Genomic DNA, 16,810 nt, shown 5'->3' on the forward strand with positions numbered 1-16,810 from the left:
GCAATTCAAAATGAAAGGCAAAAGCTTTATAAAGATTTGCAGCAACTTGAGAGTCAAGACTATAGGTAGCACTCATATTTCGAAATTTACCAGTATCCATAAAAGTTTCAATGCATTCATAATCATAATTTATACCTGACTCTCTACCTTTGTCGTTCTCCCAATCTTCAGCGTTCTCCTCAATCCGATCAAGAAGATCCCACCTAGCTTCAACCTCCTTGCTTGTGAAAGATCCCTCCAAATAGGCATCTAGATAGTCCTTGTGATGTCCTGAAAGCCTTGCATAAAAATTATTAATAATAACATTACGGGGGAGCTCATGAATGGGACATTTGAGCATCAGTGACTTCAATCTCCCCCATGCTTGGGAAATACTCTCTCCATCACGAGGATAAAAGTTATAAATGTAATTCCTATCAATATGCACTTCATGAGGAGGATAAAATTTAGAATAAAAGAGAGATACAATTTCCTCCCAACCAAGAGAATGACTATTCTTCAGACAATTTATACCAATGCGCCGCTTTACCAGACAGCGAAATAGAGAATAGTTTCTTCCTCACTTCATCCATAGAGATACCTACACACTTGAATAACCCGCATAATTCATGCAAAAACAGTAAATGATCTCCAGGATGGACAGTTCCATCCCCTTCATAGCGGTTATCCATAACATGTTCAATAATTTTCATGGGTATCTTGAAAGCAGTACTTGCAGTAGGTGGATTTAAAATATCACAAGCATCATTAGAGTTATCGCATATGGGAGATAAAGAATTATCAGAGCAAATTTTCTCCCCTAAAGATGGGAAGCTAAAAAGATCATAAAAACTAGCTTCCCCAAGCTTAGACTTCTCCATAGCATTAGCAGTGATTGCGTTCATACTAATAACATTTCTACTAGCATGCAAATAAGGTTCCATAGGTTTTTTAATTTTTGCATCACACAATTCATGTCTTAACTTAGGAAATAAATTAAAAAGCTCACTAAATTTTTTGTTGTTTTCCATTAAGCCTAACTAGTGAAAATAAAAAAAAGAAACAAAAAGATGCAATTGCAAGATCTAAAGGAAATAGCTTCGAGCACTCACACACCGGCAACAGTGCTAGGAAATAGCTTAGTAGTCGGAGGATGTGAATACCTTTTACCTTACCTCCCCGGCAACGGCGCCAGAAAATAGCTTGATGTCTACTCACGCTTCTTTTCCTGTAGACAGTGTTGGGCCTCCAAGAGCAGAGGTTTGTAGAACAGCAGCAAGTTTCCCTTAAGTGAATCACCCAAGGTTTATCAAACTCAGGGAGGAAGAGGTCAAATATATCCCTCTCAAGCAACCCTGCAATCACGATACAAGAAGTCTCTTGTGTCCCCAACACACCTAATACACTTGTCAGATGTATAGGTGCACTAGTTCGGCGAAGAGATAGTGAAATGCAAGTAATATGGATGAATATGAGTGGTAATAGCAATCTGAATAAAATATGGCAGCGAGTAAACATGCAACGAACGGTAAATAAACGGAGATTCGATGTTTGGAAACAAGGCCTAGGGATCATACTTTCACTAGTGGACACTCTCAACATTGATCACATAATAAAACCACTCTACACTCTCTTGTTGGATGACAAAAACCATTAATTGTGTAGGGCTACAAGAGCACCTCAATGCCGGAGTTAACAAGCTCCACAACATTCGATGTTCATATTTAAGTAACCTTAGAGTGCATGATAGACCAACGCAATTATACCGAGTACTAACATAGCATACACACTGTCAACAATAGCTATGAAAGGGGGAATAGATCGCATCAATACTATCATAGTAATAGTTAAATTCATAGTCTACAAGAGATCACAATCATAGCTTATACCAAGTACTTCATGATGCACACACTGTCAACATTACATCATGGAGGAGGAATAGACTACTTTAATAACATCACTATAGTAGCACATAGATGATATTCAACTAGATCACAAAGAGAGATGAACCACATAGCTACGGTAGAGCCCTCAGCCTCGGGGGAGAATTACTCCCTCCTCATCATGGAGACAGCGATGGCGGTGAAGATGATGGTGGAGATGGCGTGGAGATGCCTTCCGGGGCCAATTCCCCGTCCCGGCAGGGTGCCGGAACAGAGACTTCTGTCCCCCGAATTGGAGTTTCGCGATGGCGGCGGCTCTGGAAGATTTTCTTGTGTTTCGTCAATCCGTGTCGAAGATTTAGGTCAGGACGGCTTAAATAGGCGAAGAGGCGGAGTCGGAGGGGCCACGGGGCCTGCTCACACTAGGGGGGCGCGCCCCCCCTGGGCCGCGCCGCCACCATGTGTGGGGCCCCCAGGGCTCCCCTCTGGTCCCTCTCTGACTCAATGGAAGCTTCCGGGAAAAATAAGATGTTGGGCGTTGATTTCGTCCGATTCCGAGAATATTTCTTTACTAGGATTTCTGAAACCAAAAACAGCAGAAAACAGGAACTGGCACTTCGGCATCTCGTCAATAGGTTAGTTCCGGAAAATGCATCAAAACATTATAAAGTGTGAACAAAAGATGTAGGTATTGTCATAAAACAAGCATGGAACATAAGAAATTATCGATACGTTGGAGATGTATCACATATGTATCTCCAACCAACTAATATAGCATGTGATAACCTCCCAACAACCCAACATATCCCGATAACAGATCGAGATAAACAACAGAGCCTAAACACACCTACGACTCTCAAGGCTCAAACATCAAGCAACGGCTATGGTAAGGAATGATACATATAGGATTATTATGGTAAACAAGTGGAATATGACACGTGACTCGATAAAGAAGCACACCATAAGGATAGCAGTGAAAGGAGAAGTAAAATATAAAATAGGTGAAGAGGGAGGGCTCGCCTGTGAAAAGCTGCAGAAGCACTTGTCGAAGAACTCGTCGTATCTCACATCACCACTTCGTGATCCTATCCGGGAAGAAGCAAATGCTACAACAAACAACGGATGAAAATCTTACAACTACGGATAAAGAAGATTCAGCATGATCAAGATATGATATGCATGGCATGGCAGATATGATGCGATGCACTTATCCAAATTAATCGGAATCGGAACCCCGAACAAACAAATTACAGTTGAAGTTGCATGTCTACCGACAAAGTTAAGGGTGGATTAGCATATCATAACATGGAAGAGGTGCGCTACTTCAAATTTAAACGGAGCGAGGAAACCCTTGACAGAGGGGGGGAAGGAAAAAGGGATGCTGAGTGGGAGAAGAAGAGAGTGGGCCGGGGGGAGAGAGGCCCAGGGGAGGAGAGAGTTTTTCTGTTTTCTTTTAAAAAAATGTCTTTCTCCTTTTTCTGATTTTATTTAACCATTGATTTAAAAATCAATTCTGTTTGTATTTTGGGACAGAAAAGATAGAATGAAGTTTGAAAATTAGTTGTCAAAATACTAATTTATTCGTAATCGAATTAAAACAACATTTTTATTCCAAAATTAATTGTTGCACAACTTAATTATAAAATAGAAGATATAAGAGGGGGTTAGGGTTTATTAGATGGGCAATAGAGATAAGGGTTTATTAAAACCATATGAGAGGGAGAGATCGATACTAGGGTTTATAAAATAGTTTTATTTAACAAAATCATGGATGATATGATGCATATGCCATGATGATGCATTAAAGAAAAAGAACAAACAATTATCTATTAGGGGTACTACACTGGGCCGTTACAAACGACACCACTAACAGGGGATCGCGCCCCGAGATCCCACGTCAACCTAAGGGGGAGAGAGGTGAACTACCGGATCTTCTGGCGACGTGTCGATCTCTTCGACACCACTAACAAGAAGTGTTGCTCCATGCTGAACGGTCGACACCACCAACAAGAAGTAGTTGTTCCGATGACGATGATGACTCCGGAGAAACAAAGAAAGGAGTAACGGTCACACGGATCCACCAATTCATCGTAACAAGAGAGAATAATAAGAGTAGTCGGTATGGTGATCAGCCCATCCCGCACTCAAAGTATTTCTCTGTACATGAATAGGAGAATCGTGTAACCAACTCCAGGAATACAAATTGATGATCTTGGTAAACATCGACATCGAAGGTTCATGAGGTCAAAAACACAAGGGATAGTGGAAGGATCACATAAACCGAGATGGCGTCAACGGAGAAGACAAAGGTTAGCCGCCGGTGATGTTCTTCTATCAGAAATCTTCAGAGATCGGTCCTATATATTAGGTTAAGGCAGAGATCGTCCAAACCACGTCGAAACCTAAAACACGGAGAAGCAGATAAGAGAGAAGACTCAAAACGCGAAAAGGTAAGAGGAGAAAGAATATAGGTAAGGAGAAAAATCAGAGCTAATCAGATCTATCCAACGAATTTTCAGAAAATAGGTTTTCGACACTAGACACAACAACGTCCGTTGGCAAGGTTATCCTACAGGCTAGACTAGTGGGGTACCATCAAACCTGTGCTCTGATACCAACTTGTGACGCCCCAAAACCGGTACCATGAGGATTCCAGCGATTCCGCCGAAATCCGCACGATATCGATTCTGAGACGCCCTCCGACACGACATGCGCGACAATTCACACACGTGATGCCAGAGGAATTAACACGAGCGGTAAGATTACAACAGGATTACAATAGAGCCCACTAGAAACATATATTACAACAACGACCCCAACGAGTCAAGATACAAATATACAATACAAGATCCAAGTCATACAGAAGATCGAATACGTCTGAGTGCGGACAAGATACAAATTGGACTAAGAGTCCTGAAGGTAACCAGTGGCGTCCATAATCCTGCCCAGGCCAAGCCGGAAGGGTAACCTTGCTAACGTCATCATCTTGTACCTGTCTAAGTTGGGCCATCGGTTGCCGACAAAAGGGAGAAAGCAGAAGAGAAAAAGAAATGGCGAGAGTAAGTACCAAGGAACGAACTCTGGCACGTACTTAGCGAGACTAGAAATGGCTATGCTTGCCGGGCGAATATATCGCCTGGGGCTATATGGTAGGTTTAGCGGCAGAAAAACTATAACCAATAGAGACACGCTACAACATCGGTCTACTCAGAGAAGATAAGAGAGCGCACAAGGTAACAGATAAAATACTACACAAACATAACCCAACCGATTACACATATCCCCTTCAACAAAGCGAAGAGGCAATGTAAAAGGCACTCAACGGTGGACAAGTTTTATTAGGTATCAGTTGTAGTAATGCTATATTAATATGCAAGTTATTAGCAGAGTATTAGCAACAAGATAACGGTGTAAGTTGTTCTATGATCAAGCTATACAATTCCAAGTCGTCCATAACCACGGACACGGCTTATCGATAAGATATACACCCTGCAGGGGTTGCCCAAATGTAACCATACGCATGCTCGACCCGCTTCTTACAGGCGATGTCTCACAACAAGACCGTTCCCAGTTCAAAAAGAAAGTGTAGGGGGGCCACCCAACTAAGCTACCCGTGACGAAGTTCGGCCGTACTCCGAGACGGACTCAGAGGTTTGCGCCGGCGGCTAGGCGTGCAAACCACACGCTTCGCTAAACGTCCCTCAAGGTACAGTACAGAATATAAACACCCGAAGGCAACAGGAAGTAAACACCCGAAGGCAACAGTATATAAACATGCATGCGCTAAATAAACCAAGGTTGTGGCCCCCTTTTCAACTGACTTGAGAAAAGGTAATGGATGAGGGGGTCCCAATAATCGTCCCCACGCATGGGTAGAGCGCTCAATCTCGGAACAGATAACAAGAACTCGGGTCCTAGGGGACATTAGCGAGTCAAAGTTCCGATGCTTTCGCAAAGGGGGTCACGGATGCCTCTGCTTACAATTTTAGTTGTTAACAATTAAGTAAAACATGTGTATCTCCAACCAACTAATATAGCATGTGATAACCTCCCAACAACCCAACATATCCCGATAACAGATCGAGATAAACAACGGAGCCTAAACACGCCTACGACTCGCAAGGCTCAAACATCAAGCAACGGCTATGGTAAGGAATGATACATATAGGATTATTATGGTAAACAAGTGGAATATGACACGTGACTCGATAAAGAAGCGCAACATAAGGATAGCAGTGAAAGGGAGAGCAAAATATAAAATAGGTGAAGAGGGAGGGCTCGCCTGTGAAAAGCTGCAGAAGCACTTGTCGAAGAACTCGTCGTATCTCACATCACCACTTCGTGATCCTATCCGGGAAGAAGAAAATGCTACAACAAACAACGGATGCAAATCTTACAACTACGGATAAAGAAGATTCAGCATGATCAAGATATGATATGCATGGCATGGCAGATATGATGCGATGCACTTATCCAAATTAATCGGAGTCGGAACCCCGAACAAACAAATTACTGTTGAAGTTGCATGTCTACCGGAAAAGTTAAGGGTGGATTAGCATATCATAACATGGAAGAGGTGCGCTACTTCAAATTTAAACGGAGCGAGGAAACCCTAGTCGGTGTTCCAAAATACTCCACATATATGTGAGGTGAACAGACATAACTATCAACGGAAGACATGATGCGAGATGCAAATGGATGAATGGTTGGAATAATCACGTTCCTTGCATTTTTCAAGGCAACTTTCATATGTAACACTTTTTAATTGGAGTTATTAATTAAAAGTTATTAACAATACAGTTTTTATTAATTAAAATAGAACAACAGATTTAGTTTTAATAGAAAAGGACCAGAAACAAATTTTCTTTGGGGGAAGGACCCCATGTTGCTTTGCAAGGTTTGCAGGGGTTATCCAGAACGTGACATGCGCAAGGACCGCGGGTTGAGGATTAGAAACTGGCAAGGGCCTAAAAGCAAGAAGACAAGATCTAGATCTGGAGATGTGTTTCTCACCGGGCGGGGTTTGACCCGCGGCCGCTGACGAAGGGCCCAGGTGCCATGTCGGCTGGCCACGCTGGCGGAGCTGTAACGTCCCAAAATTTTCAAAATTTAGAATGTTAAAATAAATAAATTAGAATATATAAATTGCTTGTGTAGGTTGAAATTCCATAGGGAATTTAAAATTTTGTGTGGTAGTTTAAAACATTTTTCTCAAAATAAAGATTTCATAAAGTTGTGGGCACCCAAATGTTTTCACAAAAATGTAGTTATAAGTAAGCAGTATTGCTTATGTGGATTATTTTGATTTTCACAATTTAGTTTTCAAAGAAAATCAGTGCCGATGTGTTCTGCTATGAATTATCTTGCACTGGCATTTTTCTTTTTAAAAAAAAATTATCTTGAATCAAGTCCGAATCAGATTTAGAGTTAAAATCAAATCAAATAAATAAAAACAGAAATAGAAAAGAACAAAAAAGGAACGGATCCAATATGGCTGACCAGCCCAAGGCAACCCAGCCGCCAGCCCACTAGCACGCACGCTCGCGAGCAAGGCAGCTCGATCTTCTTCCTCCTCCTGCTAACGTACAAGGCTGCACGTTAAACAGCCATGGCTGTTACTCTTTCTCTCCTCTAATTCCCCCTTTATTTCTTGGACCGTTTCCTCTCGACTTCAACACGGAAATTACTCAGTATTTGATGGAGAATCCGTTCAAAAAATTTATATTCCATTTAGTTGTCTTAATCTGTCCAACCAAACCGGCGCCCCGAATGCCACCCGTTGGCATACATCTCCCGATCTCTCTCCTCAGTCCATCTCAATACGAACCAAGAAGAGCACCGTGTGTCCCTTACTCTTCTCCACCACTTTCATTCACAAAGTTTCTTCAGATGAGCTCTGTACAACCCACACCGACCATGCCAACATCAGCCACAAATTCTAGTTCATCACTAGATCATGTCGTCGTCGGTGATCATCTCGTTGATTCTCTCCACCAGAATACTCCCCTCGCTAAGGCCTTTCTTAAGGACATGGTCTTGCATCATGTTGTCGTTGATGGCCGCGACGTTTTCGAAGTTTATCGGATCGGTACGTCACGTATGTTGATCTCGAGCTCCATTCCTTTTTGTCGGTGAACTCCCTTATCCTACTCCTATCTCCAGGACATGATTTTGTGCTGTTTTGTTTCTGTTTCTGCGCCGCTCCGGAAGCCATGCTGCCGCCATGTTGTGAGACGAACATTATGGTCGGAGTCTTGCCGGATAGCACAAAGGATGCCCCGTGACCACCGTCGCCTGCCGCATGTTGTCCGCCGCTTCCGCGTCGCCAGAGATCACCGGAGCGCCGTCTGCGTCCATCGCTCTGCCGCCATCACCGTTCTGCTTTTGGCCTTCGACTCGCTGTTCCATCGGTAACTTCATCTTCATCCTAAGCTCTTATTTATGTATTGTATGCCACGATGCCTGACTGGTACCAGCCAAGTAGCCATCCGACAACTCTAGCACAAGTATTGTTATCGTGTGTTCTCATGTCATGTGTTCCACCACACACTGTCTGTACAATGGTGTCTGCTGATGTTTAATCATATGACTACTAGCTGCTGCTATGCCTTCATGAATTCCACGACCTCACAATGGAGCAAAGGCCATCTTGCCGATTCATTTTTTTTTCTCCCACGCACATACTCCCTTCGATCTATCGTTTCTACGTGTACTAGCTCATACCTCATGGATAACTTCAAAATTTTATATCTTTAATTGTAGAGCTCCATTTTAGATGATTCTTCTTGCGTTGAATTCGTAATTAAATTCCCTATCCGGTGAAACCAGTTTTTCCTAATTATCAAATTTTCGAAATTGGAAGTTAGAATTTTGAATTTGAAACATATACTAGCTATATCTAGAAATCTATAAACCATGTCCAGTTGATTCCTTTTGCAAATAAAACACATCTATGCCTTAGTGCAAATATATCAACTCTATCTTGGATGATCCAACTTTTATTTCTAAGTATTTTACCTTGCCCCTCAATCTTTTCTATGACATATCTTGCAAACCATGCCTCGTGCCATAGCTTCTTTCCCATTGCTTCATAATATAGGTAAAGTTAAAATAAGATGAATAATCAAACTTGTAAATTTTATTGTTTGCTTTGGTTAAGTTTGCTGCTATGAATTGTGTGTTTATGTTGTGTTATTTTCATCTTATAGCTCGTACGGAGAGATACGTGATTTTATCGAGAGAAGTGAGCAATATTCAACTACCAAAAGGTAAGTGTCACTCATGTCCTAATGTTTTCTATGCATGTAGTTTTTTTTACTTAGTAGAATTTGCATGTGTAGGGTGTTTTCAAGTAAAAAGTATATAAGCTATGAAAATCCTATAGTCTTAGGATTTCTTTAGTTTTCCTTAAGTTGCCATCGTAAGTAGTTTTGCTTAGCCATGCTACTAGATACGTGGTTGGGATATCATGATGAGATGTGATGAAGAAAAATATATTTTTGTTATTAAATGAAAACAACTCGATGAATGAAACACACGGGCGGATTGGTACGAGTGGAGCGTCTGCACGGTGAAAATTGGTGGGGTCCGCCGCCCAGGAACAAAAGAGATTGGACAGGTTTCATGTTTAGTAGCTTCTTGTACAGCCGCATGTCATATGGGCTCTGTCTTGACTAAGTAGGTGGTAGGGACCTGTCCCGACGTGACCAGCAGATGTAGTTGTGTAGGTTGGAACGGGTCCGTCCTGAGGGCTCAGGGCCTTACTTCTGTACAAACCTCTGCAGAGTGTTAAAAACTAAGTACTTAGCCGTGTCCCCGGTTACGGACAATTTTGAGCAACTAGACCTGGAGCTGTTGGAAGATCTCTCTCATCCCAATTTCATAATAAAACTTGATGGGTAAACTTGGGTAGCATTAAGCTGGACTCTAGTGTCTATCCCTGGTGAGCCAGCGTGATGAGAACTTAGGTTCATGCTTTTAGGGTTATATTTTTAAAGACAAATGATGTTTACAAAAGGTAGGGAAAATGCTCGCTTTTCTGCAAAAAGCCTAAACTCCACCAGCCAAATATACATGTAGGTATTAGGTGCCATTTGTGTCCACTAAATAGTGACATCTTGCCAATACATTCAAAGTATTGACCAAATGTTTTTGGCTGTAACTTTACCTGTTGCAGATTTTCGACGAGTAAGGTTCGAATAGGGTTCCGAGTCTATCCTCAACATGCTCGCCTGTGGCACATGAAGACGAAGGACTCCATACTATATGTTTGTTCGTTGTAAAACTCTGATATAATGCTAGCCTCGTGCTATGCAATTTGTAAGTCATTATGTATATATGGATCATGCGATGTAATAAAGACCTCTGTTTCTTGGTATTACATCTTAAACTGTGTGTGCTAGCGATTGATCCAGGGACTAGCACAATAAAGCACAGGGATCGGCACCCTACTGGGTGAGGTCGCTACAGATGGTATCAGAGCATTGTGTTGACCGTAGGTTCGTGACCCTAGGAATTGGATTTGAATAGGAAGACCCTAGGATAAAAAAAAATCTATCTAATCTTGTTCCAAAAAAAAAAGTGCTCTTTGAACTTCTTGTACATCTCATCTATTCCATCTTCAAAAATGTTTTCCTCTCGCCTTAGATGACCTACCTCGTGGAAACCATCAAGAAAGTAGAGATTTTGACCTTGTTCCTGAAGTGAGGGACTGATGCTTCATGTGATATTCTTCAATTCCGCAGAAGTGTTTTATGGAAGACCAATGAAGAACTTGAAGAAAGACTTCGATGCAAACTGCACAACACACGAGGATAGACCGAAGGAGTGGAATAGAAAATTGATGCATCCAATATAGAAATAGACTAGACCACTATTAGTTCTCTTTTAGCGAACCAACGATAAAGTAACAAAGTATTGATCTTACCAAAATGTGGTATGACCATACTATTTTGTTTGTGTTTGAACCATGTTTCTTGATGCTTGTTAGATGATTGTTGTTTGCTCAATTGCTTTGATTTGCTGTGTTTGGGTAGGAATTCTCCCTTAGAATCTTTCTATCTATTCTCATCTATACCCAACCCAGAGAATGTTTTCTCGGCAACTCGCCATGTAGACAATAGTAGTGAAACCAACCCTGATGATTCTTATCAAGGTGAAGAAGGATATAATGTGAGATACGCAAAACCGTAGTTAAGGATCGATAGAAGTGTTTTCAAAACAATTCAATAATGGAGACTGAAACATTGATTCAATTCTCCATATAAATTTTTGTCAAACTTGAGAGGTTGTCCAAGTGTTAGAATTCGAGATTCAATAAATCAAATGCGAAGTAATGATCTGGGTGCAGGATGGATTGATCACCATTCCTACTACTCTTATTATTCTCTTTCGTAATGTTGACTTTGCGAATCTAGAGAGACATACCTACAAAAGAGATGTCGACGATTAAGCCTAAACCTTAGGGTGGAAAAATATTATACCCTTATAGTATGGCAAGTGTTGCCAAACGTAGGACTATGTTTAGTTTGAAGGTCCAACCTCTAGCTGAAGAATAGTGGAAGATCGTCGACGACATCTCGACAAGTATGGAAACCTACTCGACTCACCTTGAAAATATATGTTGTTCACTATATGTAAACAACCCCTATTGGAGGTCAAAAGCCATAGGTATTTCAAGAGACTAGATGACCCGTTGCGCTATCGCGCAAATGGCAGAATCAAGACAGAATTTAAATCATAAATTTTAGTTTATTTTAGTATTAAGAATTAACCTGCTATTTAAATGCTTTAGTATTTTGCAGACACGCCATTTCATCAAGGTTTTGCGCTAAGATATAACAATTTAGTACAATTTTACACTTTTTCAGCTTTTTAGCTTTTGTATAAGCACCCCACCAAATTATGGTTATTGTACCGAAAGAAGTACCATTATAAAAGAAAAATAAAAAGACAATTACTAATTTGAAGAAGAGTGTTTCTACGTATTGTGAGTATACTATTACAAATGTTTGCCCCACGTAAATAATTTCCACGATTTGCGTTAATCTCATAACTCTGTATAGAAGCAAGCGATGTAGCCATGCTGTACAAGGCTTCCAATGTCGATTCCTAATATTTCGTATACATGTGCTACACCAATATTTACTCCATGTAAGACGAATGTCCTCGTTCTCCTTATAAGCTTGACTACTCTCGTATGGAAAGTGAATCGAGCATGACTAATATTGAATTATTGACTCTTGCAATGTGAAACTGAAGACACCTAGAACGAAGCAGCGGAAGGATGACCAAAATTTCTTCTAGCCACAAGAAACTCGAGGACTTCTCCCGATAAGATTGTAATCGAGTGAGAGAATCAATATGAAATCTGGCAAAAGCTCCTAACGAGTGATACACACATCATGCCGGATAGATTCAGGTAATCACACCATGTCCCAGCAAAGCAAATCCAGCGAGATGCCATACTAACAGAACCACTAAGTGCAATGTTTCTTATACAGCTTAGCTGATGCCTCTTAGCTGGGTCCTTCTTCACTCCTCTCGCACGTAAGCATTCAGAAAACAAACTACAATGAAATTACAGTATAGAGGCAAAAATCAAATGAAAATACAGCGAGGCAGCACTTTTACTCCATGTAGACTATTCCACACCCTCTCCGGGAGGCACTCATTTATCCAGCAGAATGCCGAGCCTTTAGTCTCGCCTTGCCATCAGAATCCTCTTCCAAGTGCTCAACACCAACCATGTTATCCCATGTATTCAAAATCTGTTTGAAGTAGCACAGACAGAAATTGCAGTAAGAAACAAGCACTAAGAAAATAACAAATAAAACACCTACTTTATCTAACAGGTCAAATTGTTCATCAAGCGCGTGAAAGCTCAGGTTAGGTCCTTCATGCGGTGGCAAGCTAGTGATCACCTAGAGAATATAATTTTTCATTAGTAAACGCAAAGTGTGAAAAAGATATCCATATATCTACAAATAAATGCTAAAAAATAAACCTTGAAGCTATAAGGAATTGGTGTCTTTTTGTTGTGCATCAGTGCAAAAGATGTCATGCTAAAGTTAATCAACATTCCCACTCCTGTGTCGGTTGATACAAGAGGGTAGAAAAAAGTATTGCATTCTTCTTTTGTACCTTCCATCCTATGTCGATGCGTGCCATTTGAAAAGAGAAAACAGATGTTTGAAAACTGATTGTTATACTTTGAGATCTTAAATATATATTGCAAACTACTTGTAGATCACTTCCATGTGATGGGTCCCATCAATGATATTCTAGAAATAAATTGCAACATACAAACAATCACTCATTTAAATAAAGCATCGAAGGAAATTTGAAAACATTTCTATAGTATTCATTTCTAGAACGGGATTGAAGGAAACGTAAGTTATATAGGACATAGAGTTGTTTAGTTTGCCATAAACCATTTTTGAGTTTTTTTTGTTTAACATCAACTCAGTTTGAGCAATTTATATAGGATTATCAAGAACATAAAAATCCATGCTAAATTCTGAATATCAAGACAAGTGATACAGCAATAACTGAGATAGATTTGAATATGCAGCAACCAAAATCTCTAGTACACATTGCCTTTGCCCTGAGAATACATTTAGCATGTCATGTATGAAATAATAAATTGGGTGAGAATAGAATAATGTTCTTTACGTCCGAGGAAAAAATGCAATATGAGTGGTAAGTGGTATAATTTCAAACACACCAAAATCATGTTACAAACACAACATATTTAGTTAGTTTTCCTTTAGGACAATTACCATGGCACACCAACAGCTAAAGAAAAGGAACTCAATAGTAACATCAGTTAAAAAGTAGACATGTTGTCAAGACCAATATATATTTTGATTTAAAAAATATTGGCTGAAATGACCGGGGACAAACTAAAATTGATAAACATGGTACTAACAGTACCTACATCAGATCAGCAGAAGAAGTCAATTTAAATTTCACAACCAGCTTACTTGCCTACAACACGTACCATCTATGAACATGCAGTTCAGAAAATAATTTTGAATGTGGCACAATATACACATCAATAATCCTCATCGTTGGCATCTACAACATTATCATCCTGAATCCTGACAAAGCACACACATCAATAATCAGTAATATTTGACAATGGGGGAAAAGCAATTAAAACTCTATCCTCTGGAATTCCTTGAACCTAGAAGCATATAACAACGCCCACCTTGCTATGCTTATAAACTAATGCTCTTCCTTCCGCACAAAAACAAAGTGATGCTCTACCTTGATGCACTTGATGTGGAGGGAGGCATAGTGATGCGCAACACTTCACACAAAGAATAAACTCTGTTGTTGTGGTAATCAAGCTGAACATCAATAATCATGTGTTTCCTGCCTGTTCCCTTTCTGTTCCACCAAATAGAAAGAGCCATTCCTCAGGGGAGACGAAGAAAACCAACAGAAAATGAATTGGGAGGCATTAAGACATGCTAAAAAAATTAAACAATCACCTCCACCCATGAAAAAATATAAGAAAGAGGGAATAATGCTAGTGTGTATGGACGATGGAGGAGAAGAGAGGTCAGTAGGATAATCATACCTGCAGATGGCCGTTGTCACTTGTCTCCGAATCTTCCGGACAGCCGAATCCTAGCAGCAAAATCAAATTAAATTACAGGGGGATCGGAGAGGGGCAGCCATAAGGAAGAAGGGAGAAGAGCACGCACATGAACCGTACCTAGTTGGGGGTGTTTGTTGCTCGCGTCGCTTGAGGTTGTATTATCTAGGTTAACCGCAGCCATCTTGAGGAGACGAGGTTCCGCATACATACGAGTATGCTTGCAAGTGCAAATCAGTCTAAAGTGACAATCAAGAGACAATAGGACACCGGTACCATAATTTAGGCCAAGACTACTGAATGTACAATAGGCATACACTAAAAATAATGAAATAACTGAAATGAAATAGCACAATCAAATGGTAGATATTTTACAGCTCCTCCAAAACTGCAGGACTTGTACCTGTTCAGGTCAGTTCCGTCCGACTAAGTAGGTACTGCCTCTCCCAAAACTGTCAATTCAAAACACGTTATCAATGCTCCATAAAAAATATTACATGCAAATGAGACACGGTATACTTTAAAAATGAAAGAGCATGGGGTCAAAACCTGTTATCCTTGGAGCTTATTGCATCTGCAGTGCTTTAAAAGGTACATGAGGAAGCTCAATGACATCATTGTCGTCTTCAGCTGGAGCTTCGATCTTCGGAACATTCGTTTTCTCTTCGAGTCGTACTTCAGTAAGCATCTGTCCGAGACTCAAGGGAAAGCTGCAAAAAACAGCGACAATTAAGATTTAGAAGAGAAACAAGTGTTCATTTAAGTTCAGAACTCGAAGTCTATCATGTTGGTAATTTTCCGAAAATCAACAACCAATGAAAATTGTTGAAGCTTTTGGGGGAAAACCTAATTCAGCCATGAAAGGCTCCTTATCTTATCAATATTAGTTAATAGGCAAAGTAAGAAGGTAAGCAGATCCATGTAATTGTGGCAGCGGTATCTTATAAACTGGATCTAAATGTCCTATTGCTATCACCATTCATCTCATATCTTTTGCAGGCCATTATCTGAAATAAGCACATGCAGGCCTACATGAACAATTAGTATATGACATCTAATAAATGTAGACTAAAGCTGGCCCACATACAATTTTCTTTTTTTAATAATCTCTAAATCCTAGGCCTCATGTACTCTTCCATACTTTACAAATTTTAGGTGGGCTCATGTACATAAAAAGAAGGCCATCGCTAGGCATCAACCGGCTAATACAATATGTAAACAGTCTGATAACCTGCTAATTTGCTAGCACCTACCATCCGGTTATAAGCTTAGACTCTGGCGCTGTATTGCTGAAGGGAAGAGAAAGGAGGTACTCAACCATATGATAAAATTAAAATGACACCTGAGCATATTAAAATCTGGAAAAATAACATGAGAGATGGGTTAAAACATTTGGGATAATCAGATGCAGATCTGAGACTACCTTCCAACTGAGAACAATTCTTTGTTGCCTCCATCCTAGCATCCATGTACCCCTGCTTCCCTCATCAGCTAGTGATTTGAGGAGCTCAATGACAGTCTCTGAAATATTATAATAGCAGCCATATTGAACAGCTAGCCCAAAAAAATCGGCAAGAATTAATAAAAATCTGGAAATAATATATTGGCAATTTGGTGTTGGCTCGAGCATACTGGAGACTGACATTTAGTTCGCTACTCAATTATTATTGCTGTTTAAGTAGAAGTTTAGACACCGAAGAGCATAACAATATAGTCATGTTAAGGTTCGCTTATCAAACTTCATTCACATGCGGGAGGCATTATTACCTGGGCATGGCACGTATGTGGCAATTGTATGCGAGTGTTAAGCATACAATCTGCAGAACTAATTCTCTTCAGACCATATAGCTCCAAGCCTGCAACATTCCCCATGACCAACCACCAAGCTTCTTGTTTCACCTACAGAAAACATCACGGAAAGGCTTAATGAAAATTCATTTATCCACTCTTTCGTACCAAATACCAACTCTCTAGGCTATATTTTTGTACCTGGTGCTTCGGGCCACGATGGCTAACAGCTTGCCGCAAATGTCCAAACTTCCTAATTGATTGTCATTTGCAGTTCATCTGTGCACACGTGATCTTAGCTGAACATGCATCATCAAAACAGATAACCTGAGCCAAAATGAACAGTGCAAATCATGATAAAATTTGGAGGTGGATCATAGATTACCTATCAAGTATCCCCAAGCTATCATCCGTTGCTCCTCTCCATCGCTTCAGAAGCGGCAACACCTGCAGCAGGACACATGGACACCAACGTTGCCGTCTCCTGGGCACCCAAACTCAACTGTAAAACAACAACAAAATTAGGAAATAGTATATCGCCCTTTATATGTAGTAA

At 40.4% G+C, this 16,810-nt stretch overlaps 1 long non-coding RNA gene across 1 annotated transcript; it reads right to left on the reverse strand.

The window, feature by feature from the left end:
* Positions 1 to 15,135: 15,135 nt before the first annotated feature.
* LOC124651722 lies at positions 15,136 to 16,555 on the reverse strand. Its single transcript, XR_006987483.1, has 3 exons — positions 16,456 to 16,555; positions 15,890 to 15,987; positions 15,136 to 15,176 (listed from the first exon to the last, which is right to left on the reverse strand). It is a non-coding gene; the product is annotated as an uncharacterized LOC124651722 (long non-coding RNA).
* Positions 16,556 to 16,810: the final 255 nt, after the last annotated feature.

This window comes from Lolium rigidum, chromosome 5 (genome assembly GCF_022539505.1).
Source record: "Lolium rigidum isolate FL_2022 chromosome 5, APGP_CSIRO_Lrig_0.1, whole genome shotgun sequence".
Classification (NCBI taxonomy): Eukaryota; Viridiplantae; Streptophyta; class Magnoliopsida; order Poales; family Poaceae; genus Lolium; species Lolium rigidum.